Source organism: Triticum urartu, chromosome 7A (assembly GCF_056163025.1).
Source record: "Triticum urartu cultivar PI428250 chromosome 7A, HENAU_Tu73, whole genome shotgun sequence".
Lineage (NCBI taxonomy): Eukaryota > Viridiplantae > Streptophyta > Magnoliopsida > Poales > Poaceae > Triticum > Triticum urartu.
In genome coordinates this window covers 348,505,130-348,515,416 of record NC_141879.1, presented here as the reverse complement: position 1 = coordinate 348,515,416, position 10,287 = coordinate 348,505,130, and positions in this window count along the sequence as shown.

Here is a 10,287-nt window from a genome sequence, read left to right as displayed (position 1 = left end):
GACAACCTGCCCGACAAGCCCAGACATCGGGCACCCCGGACATCGGGCCATCAAGCCCAGACATCAGGCCCCTGGCAGCACCACTTCCTCTCCACCGCCCGTTTTCCGTCCATTTTTCACCAAATTTTGTTCCAGTGCCCACATATACTTCCGCATACCTCAACCACCTCCGCATAGCACCACCATATACCACATACACAACCACCGCTTACCAACTCCAACTCCGACAATTTTCGTCCAATTTTGCTTTGAGAATTTGAGTTGCGGTACCGTGTCCTACTTGTGTTTCGGCTATTTAGGTACGGTTCGACATCAACATCACCGCCGCTCATCTTCGCCATGGACGCATCATCAACAACGACAACCTTGACCACACCTTGGTTTTCGTGCCACCATTTTGACACATTACCGCAAGCAAGACCGGTAACCTCATCTTGGTATTGGACATATCACTCTTGCCATTACTTTGATAATCCATCATAGCCTTACTCCTTTGAGACTAGCCATTGAGTATTGCCGGCAATGAGACTTGTGCGCATTAGTGATCATACTTCCCATAGCATACATACATCATTGTTGCATATCTTGGTATCATCTCTTGTGTCACAAGGTTGTCATTGCATACACACTTGCTATCTTGGTTCGTCAAGCATTGCATGAGAAAAGAGCTCAAGCAACAAAGAGCCAAACAAGCTTTTAAGCAAAAAGGAAAGATAAGCAAAGAGCTTTTAAGCAAGCACCATAGCATCATACAACATTAAGATTGTCATATTAGATCATCTTGGATCATATCATCGAAACACCTTGCATAGAACATACTTGGGATAGAAGTCGTTGCATTTTTGCTTAGTAGGTTGTGCACAAGTCTTTGTATCCGCCTATTGTGCAATCATGCTAGCGTCTCCCTAGTGTTGTGGAACACTAGCATTTTTGTGGATTCCACATTTTGGCTCATCCTTGGTTTCCCAACCCCACTTATCTCTTTGCGTGTGTGTTTCCATGTACATTACATTGCTTGGTCTACTTGTTGCATTGCAATTTTGCGAATCTTTTCCAACATTATTGAAGCTCATTTACAATTGCATCAAATTTTGTGCCACCATCCTAACCAAGCTACACCATAAGCTTTTACTTGTGTAGGTGTGAGAAACCGACAAGAACTATTACCAATTGTGCTATTTCCTTGTCCTACATTGGAGTGATCATCGATCCACTTTCAACTTCGGTCAAGTTACATTTGGTATTCGTTCTTCTCTTTCTACCACTCACATTTTTCTTGGAATGATGGATAGGCCAAGTACTTCTACCAAATCACTCTTCATTGAGCACGGCGACGCCATGAACTCCTACGTCACCAAGAGCCACCTCTTTGGTGCACAACGTGCTTTGCATCAAGAGCAACAAGCAATGAGTGAATGCATCGACAACCTCGCTGCCGATTTGCGACTCTCCGAGAAAAGTACAAGAGACTACTTCGACCACAAGCTCGACGATCACAAGCAAGAGAATGACGCAAGGATGGACAAGATTCGCGCTTTGTTGCTCAACCGCTCTTCTTCCACTTCGTCTTCATCAAGAAGGACCCGCTCAAGTCGACACTCCGACTTCACCCTCTCCGGCTCAAGTACACCGACATCGAACACTCTTCGTCATGCCGCGCGCAATGATCGTCAAGCAATCCTCAATCCTCTATGCGACACCATCTCTCAAGAGACCTGACAACTTCAAACCCAAGAGACTTTTGCACTAGCACGAGAACGGCAAGGACAACGCCAACATGAAGAGGAAGAGCGAGCGCGTTTACACCAAGATGCACAAGATACCGAGGCACAACGCCAAGAACAACAACTCCGTGAAGCTCAAGCACTTGCAGCGCAACAAGCCCTCCGAGATTCAAGTCGAGAGGTAGCCAACCGAGGCCGACAAACTCGTGAAAGAAGAAGCACTTCGCGAAGAAATTCAAGAAAGAATATTCCAAGCTCGCGTGAACCGTCAAGGTCCTCAAGTTCCTCCTCGATCTCGACAAGCCCCTCGACAAGCTCGCCAAGAACATCAAGTTCATCAAGAGCATGAAGACAATGGAAATTCTCCACACCAAGAGCACAACGAGCTTGACAATCATCAACAACATGGACGTCATCATCCTCGACCCCAACACAATGAAGAGCAACGCTACGGGAAGCTCAAGTTCACCATGCCCCTGTTCAACGGAAGCAACGATAACGAAGAGTATCTTTCATGGGCATTGAAGATCGACAAAATCTTCCATTTGCACAACTATGAAGAAGAGAAGAAGATCGCAATGGCATCCCTTGAGTTCCAAGACTATGTCCTCATTTGGTGGGAACAAGTTATCAACCGCCGAGAGACAAGAGGTGAACCACCCATCACTACTTGGGCACAAATGAAGGATGTCATGAGAGCACGCTTTGTGCCTACCTACTACAACCGCGACCTCTTCAAGAAACTTCAACTACTCAAGCAAGGAACCTAGAGCGTTGAAGAGTACTACAAGGAGATGGAGATTGCCATGATACGAGCCAGTGTCAGGGAAGACGATGAGCAAACTATGGCACATTTTTTGAATGGACTCAACCATCCTATCAAGAAGATCACCGACTTCCAGCCATACTCGAACCTCATCGAGCTAGTGCATCAAGCTATAAAGGCGAAACGTCAAGTGCAACATGATTACAAGTATACCAAGTTCTCATCCAAGTCATACGGCTTCTCCAACAACCAAGCTTCAATGACTCCAACACCGTCTACCAAGGCTTGTACAAGCAATGTCGGCAAGTCGAGTTCCAAGAAAGCTTCATCAACTCCAAGTCATCCTCCTACTACAATCAACTTCAAGCCGAGAGCTTCATCATCATCAACCACCACCGATGAGACCGTCTAGACAAATTCCTTCAAATGCTTCACATGCGGAGGCCGAGGCCACAAGTCCTATGAGTGCACCAACAACCAAACCATGATCCTCAACGACGACGACACTTACGGCTCAATGAGTGAAGGAGAAATGGACACCATCTAGCAAGTCTCCATGCACCAGCAAGTGAACGATGAAGATGAACAAGTCTTTTGCGATGAAGATTCAAGTCCCGCTCTTGTTGTCTCCAAGGTCTTGACTCTACAACATCACCAAGAAGAAGACAAAAGATGCCACATATTCCACACCAAGGCCGACATCAATGGACGCTTCGTCAAGGTCATCATCGATGGAGGGAGTTGTCATTACCTCGCAAGTGAAGAACTTTGCTCCAAGATCCAATTGCAAAAGACAAAGCACCCACATCCATAAAAGTCCAAAGTCTTAGCGACTCCGGCACTATCCAAGTCGAGCATCGAGTAAAAGCCTCCTTCAAAATTGGCGCCTACGAAGACACCTTAGAGTGCGAAGTAGTCCCAATGACCATTTGCCACTTTCTCCTTGGATGCCATGGCAATTTGATAGAGGAGTCATCCACAACGGTCGAACAAACCACTACATCTTCAAGATGAAGGGCAAGGAGTACGTACTTCGTCCCATGTCTCCAAGCCAAGTGATCGCCGACAAGAAAGCCACCCATCGTGGAGATAATAGTGAGAGAGTGAGCCACCAAAAAGAGTGTGAGCGCCACAAGCCCAAATCGAGCGCTTCCACGATGAGCGAAAAGAAGAACATAGTCCTATTTGCCACCAAAAGTGAGATAAGAGGAGTGTGTGAGAACCCATCTAGTGTCCTACACTATGTCCTTTTGTACAAGGACAATGAACCACAACTAACACCTCTCACACTCTTCCTCTAGTGTTGTCTTCTCTTTTGCAGGAATTTCACGATATTTCCTCGATGAGATACCTCCGGAACTACCTCCACCACGAGGCATTGAGCACCGCATCGACCTCATCCCCGTAGCACCACTTTCGAACAAAGCTCCCTACCGCGTCAACCCCGAAAAATCCAAAGAAATACAAAGGCAAGTAAAGCATCTCATAGACCATGAACATGTGCATGACAGTTTGAGCCATTTTGCAAACTCTTCGAAACGAGAACCGCTTTGCTAACATGGAAAAGTGCCTTTTCGGCGTGGATACGCTCGTTTTCTTGGGTTTTGTTGTCTCTTCCAAGGGTGTTCATGTTGATGAGTCCAAGATCAATGCTATTAAGACTTGGCCACAACCAACCAATTTGCAACAAGTGTGTAGCTTTCTTGGCCTTGCGGGTTTCTATCGTCACTTTGTGAAAGATTTTAGCAGCATTGCTTCCCCTTTGCATGGTTTGAGCAAGAAGAATGTGCCTTTTGTTTGGGGACCATCCCAAGATACCGCTTTCAATGAGCTTAAGAATTTGCTTAGTCATTCTCCTGTGCTTGCATTACCCAACTTTGACAAACCCTTTGAGATTCATTGCGATGCTAGTGGTAATGGCATAGGAGGTGTGTTAACGCAAGAGAAGCGCCCCATAGCTTACTTTAGTGAGAAACTCTCCGGCGCGCAACTCAATTACCCCATATATGACAAAGAGCTATATGCTTTAGTCCGCGTTTTGCATGAATGGGAACACTATCTTCACCCTCATCAGTTTATCATTCATACCGATCATGAAACTCCCAAGTATTTTAAGGGCCAAACCAAGTTGAACAAGCACCATGCTAAATGGAGTGAATTTATTGAGTCTTTTCCTTATTTCATAAAGTACGTTAAAGGTAAGGAAAACATTGTGGCGGATGCCCTTTCCCGCATATGCATGCTTGTTACTCAACTTGAGTTGAATATCATTGGCTTTAAGCACATAAAAGAGTTGTATGAGCATGATCCTACCTTTGCTACACCTTATGCCAAGTGTTTGAAGCACACATCTTGGGAACACTATTACATCAAAGATGGATATCTTATGAGAGCTAACAAGATTTGCATCCCCGAGTCCTCTCTTAGTTTGTTGCTTTTGCAGGAATCTCATGGAGGAGGCTTAATGGGACATTTTGGATGAGACAAGACGTTCGCAATGCTCTCAAAGAACTACTATTAGCCCAAGATGTTTCACGACGTCAACAGCTTCACCAACCAATGTTCTACATGTCGCAAAGCTAAGTCAAAAGCTCAATCCCATGACCTTTACATGCCTCTACCAATTCCATATCAACCATGGGAATACATTAGAATGGATTTTGTACTTGGATTGCCTAGGACTAGAAATGGAAAGGATTTGGTATTTGTCGTTGTGGACCATTTCTCCAAAATGGCACATTTCATTCCTTGCAACAAGATAGACGATGCTTCACATGTTGTGATGCGGAGCATCCCATGTTCATCTCCATGTACACGCCGACTACTCTCCAAGCCCCAAGAGGACATATAACGAGACCTCAAACATACGCCATTGGACACAAGGTGAACTTGCTCCTCTCTGAACTTTCACTTTCTACATGTGAGACATGGCTACTACCTCCAACGTGTGTGCTATGCATGATCAGGTAGTTAGAGGGAAGCCATGGAGCCACCACATCCCACGGACGAGCTAGCGCGGATGCCAAGTACAAGGACCAAGAGAAGAAGCTGCCAGAAATCTACAGCCACAGGACGACCGGTCTGGACCGGATGTCTGATGCCTGGAGTCTCCACTAGCCAGCCCAAGTCCCAGCCAGCGAGACCTACAGCGGTCGGACGACCGAAGCTAACGGTACGTCCGACATCCTCGAGCGCCCGGACGACCGGCCCCGTCCAGAAATCCGACGATGGCTTTCCCGAGCCAAAACGCCGGACGTCCGACAAGTACCGGACGACCGGACCCTCGCAAGCCACCGGACGTCCGGTACCTGTCGGACGTCCGACGCCTGTCTGTGTAAAGTATATTGGGCCGAGCACATGCATCCCTTCGCCCTCACCTACCCCTTCGTGGCCCTAGACTATATATACTCCTCCACCTCACCATTTGAGGGTTAGCAAAGTAGTAGCTCATTTAGAGATGGAGCTTTGCTCATGCATTACGAATCTACTCCACGAGAGAGACGCCGCCCCTCTTCGGAGAAGATCCACCTTTTTTGACTATATATTGCAAGGCAACAGCCTCACAGTCCTTTATTAAACAGAAGAAGAAGAGAAGATCCACCTTGGATTCAAGACCCCCGTGTGGGAAGATCCTTCTAGGATTCAAGCCCCCATCTACTTTGGATTTGGGATGAACTCTACCATCAAGACCTCCTCATGGAGATGAACCTTACCTTTTATCTTTTCCTTTGTTGTTCATGTACCTTGTGGATCTTGTGTGCTTGATTGTCTAGTGCATGTGTGATTGGACTTGTTCTTGAGTGTTTCGCCTTGTGTTTTCTCTTCGTTCTTCCCCGTGTTCTTCGTGTTCTTCGCGGGATCCGCTCCTTTCGTGAAAGATCGGCCGTATAGGGTTCCACCCTACATCATCTTGGTATCATGAGCCACGTTGATCATGATTTCGGAGCCTCCCCTCTTCGTTTTCTAGCCTAATTTTGTTGTGTTCTTCCGCAATTTCGAAAATCCCCACCAAAAATAGCCCCATTTTTTTTGTGATTTTGTTGGTTTGACGAAGTTTTGTTGGATTTGATCCATTGATTTGCTTGGTTTCAAGTAGATATAGCATCTCCCCAAGTTTCCCATCTTTCACCCATGAAATCTCATAAATTTTGACCCCCTAAATCCCCAAATTCCGCCCAAAATCGCGCCCCAGATCTCGCATCTCGCGTTGACCCTGACCCACCGGACGACCGGCCCTTTACGGACGTCCGGAGCCCCTGGAACGACCGGACGTCCGACCTTTTCCGAACAACCGGAACCCCTAACCCGAGCCGAATTTAGGGACTTCCAAGCCCGCCCGGACGTCCGGCCCCCGGACATCCGACCATCTTCGGACGTCCGATACCTGTAGATTCCCACTTCGGCTGATTTTTGTTTTATCCATAACTAATTGATTCGGATTCCGATTTTCGCGTTCTTTAGCTCATTGAAAAGCCCTTGACATCCGCCTTCCAACAAAAATACCACCAACATCTTTTGACTCCATCAAATTTTGTGAATTTTGGCATCTTTGTCTAGGGCTTCCACCACGTGATCCGCTACACTACCACCGACTTCCGCAACCTAACCAATTTTGTTCCCGATAACATTAGTGGTAGCTTGAGGAGTGATTTGAGTCTCCTACGGTGTCTAGGCTACTTAGGGACGGTTGCTTCTTCATCAACCACCACCACCACTTCCGCATAGGCTTACCAACCATACACTTCTCCCGCCACCCCACCTAACCCAATTTTGTTTGTGTTGTGAGTTGTGTCTCCTAAGGTGTTTCGGCTACTTAGGGACCGTGCTTCCAACTCCAACACCGTGTATAGTCCGCAACCTTACCCTCCATTTCCGCATTGCGTACTCCACAACCCATCATTGCAATTCTGCAATTCCTTTGAGCTTCCGCAACCACTACCGCATCCCGCTACCACCTTTTGACATTTGAGATTTTGAGTTCGCGGTTTTTTTACGTTTGCTAAGGTGTTTCAGCTACTTAGGGACGAGTCTCCATCATCTTGGTATCTCCATCAAGATCGCTGCCACTCATCATCGACACGGACGGTAACCTCCATATCATCTTGGTATCGTGGTATCCTTCCATTGTATATTCCCTTGCCATTGAATTGATAACCCCTAGCCCATTTTGCATCACTTGCCAATCGAGACTAGCTTTTGAGTATTGCCGAAAATGTTACTTGTGCACATTAGTGATCTACACCATACATTGCATATATACCATATCATATTGGTATCGTCATATCATCTCTTGTGCCTCAAGTTTGTTCCCGCATATACACAATTACTATCTTGGTTTGTGCATTTCGCAAAGTGGCCATACAAAAAAAAGAATAAGCTTTTAAGCAAAGAAAAATAGTGACCAAAAAACTTGTATGCAAGTGCCATAGCATCATACCACATTGCACATAAGATTGTCATCTCTGATCATCTTGGATCATACCACCGGAACATCATATACATAGCATACTTGGGATAGAAGTTGTTGCATTTTTGTCTCCTATAGGTTGTGCACAAGTGTCGTATCCGCCTTTTGAGCAATCATTCTAGCGTCTCTCTAGAGTTGTGCAATAAGAGCATTTTCCGTGGATTCCACATTTTGAGCTCATTCCTTGGTTGCACGACCCCATTTATCTATCCGTGTGTGTGTTTCCATGTGCCACATATTGCTATTGGTCTACTTGTTTCACTTGCGAATTTGTGAATCTCTTTCAACATTATTGACTCTTACTAACATTTTGCATCAAATTTTTTGTGCCACTATCCTCACCGAGCTCCACCATAAGCCTTACTTGTGTAGGTGTGAGAAACCGACAAGAATTGGTACCAATTGTGCTATTTCCTTGTCCACATTGGAGTGATCATTGATCCATTTTCAACTTCGGTCAAGGTACATTTGGTATTCATTCTTCTCTTTCTACCACTCACATTTTTATCTTGGAGTGATGGATAGGCAAGGCATTTCATCTTCAGTCTTCCACAACAACGATGGCGTGAACAACTACATCACCAAAGCGTCAATTTTCGATCTACAACGACAAATGCAAGGCGCACAATCAATATTGCGAGAGCGCATCGAGAACCTCTCGATCGACATTCGTCACTCCGAAGCAAGGAAAAGGGACTACATCGACAACAAGCTTTCTGCACAAAAGGAGGAGCAAGATGCAAGGATGGAGGAGATTCGGACCTTGTTGATCAATCGTTCTTCCCCTTCATCATCCTCAAGGAGGCGACATTCAAGTCACAAGTCTTCGGAGCGCAAAAATGATGCAAGCGCAAGTCGTCCATGTCCACATCTCCATGACGACCACCATCACATTCGTGATCCACCTCGTCATGAAGGGCAAGTCACCTCCAAGAAACATGTGCACGACGACAACGAACGACATCAACTATGAGCTCAAGTGCGACAATGCCAACATCATCATGAAGATGCTCACCAAGAGCAAACGCACATGTCCCAACAAGCCCTACTACATGCCAAGTCCATGCTTCATGAGCAAAAGATAAGACCGCGAGACGACCACAACCAAGACAGTGCTACGGCTACTACCACCACCACTTTGGCATCTTCGCCAAGTGCTATCAAGACATCTTCGCCTTTGGACGTACGACATCTTTGTCTACTTCCCACAAGTACGCCTACAACGATTTCATCAAGTCCAAGGCGACCACCTACGAGCGAGGGCGACACTTCCATCTTCGGAAGCCCCTCAAGGAAGATGGCCAAGCATGGGAAATTCCCTTCGGTTATGGAGACGAGCTACAAGGTGCCACATCATATGGGCCTCCAACAACAAGAGAGCGACAAGACGGCCGAGCTAGGGCCATCCCCTTCGACCACAGCGACGAGCGCGAACCTCTTCAACAACATGAAGACGGCGCCCATATTGGACTCATACTCCGAGTCAAGCTACGAGACCGCACATGAGAACTTATCTTCAGTCTTAGAGGAGAGTGATGATGTGCCATCTTCGGCCTTCATCCACGGCTACGACTGTGACATGATTGAGCATGGAGACATTTGTACCTACATCTCTCCGACATCCACATATCATGAGATGACCCAATTGCCATGTGAGGCGAGCCACCACCCCATGAGTGAGATGAGTGACTCCACCATATATGACATTGAGTGCATTTCCTATGAGAGTATGAGTGTGACCACCACTAGCCCCACACTTGAGAGCATGCCACACATCCTATGTGAGGTTGAGAGCCATTTGAGTGACTTCACCAACCATATGAGTGAGAGCATCCGAGAGGGAGTGAGTGAGCCACATCACTTAGTGAGTGAGGTAGTTGACATAGCACGTGAGGCCACTTTGATTTCTATTGACTTAACCTCTACTCCTAGTGTGCTTTCTTCTTTGGTTCTAGGTCTCCTACATGACGAAATGCCTATCCTCGACGAGTCCATATCTCCAATGGAGACAATGATGGCCATGGTGGAAGAAGATGCACCCCCCACATGGTTCCATCAAGATGAAGATGACCACGACTCGGTCTTGGACACCTCACCTACAACCTTGTCATATGCTATGAGTGAGATATCCCATATTGCATCATTTCAATCTCAACATAGTAGCTATGCATGCCCCATCACAATAAATTCCATTCGCACTTATGGCATAGATGACGAGATGATGGTCATTGGCTTTTGTTTTCATGTGATGATATTTCCAGGCTTCCTTTACATGATTTGCGCAATTCATCACTATTCCATGCCATGATCACATTGTACCAAATATGCTT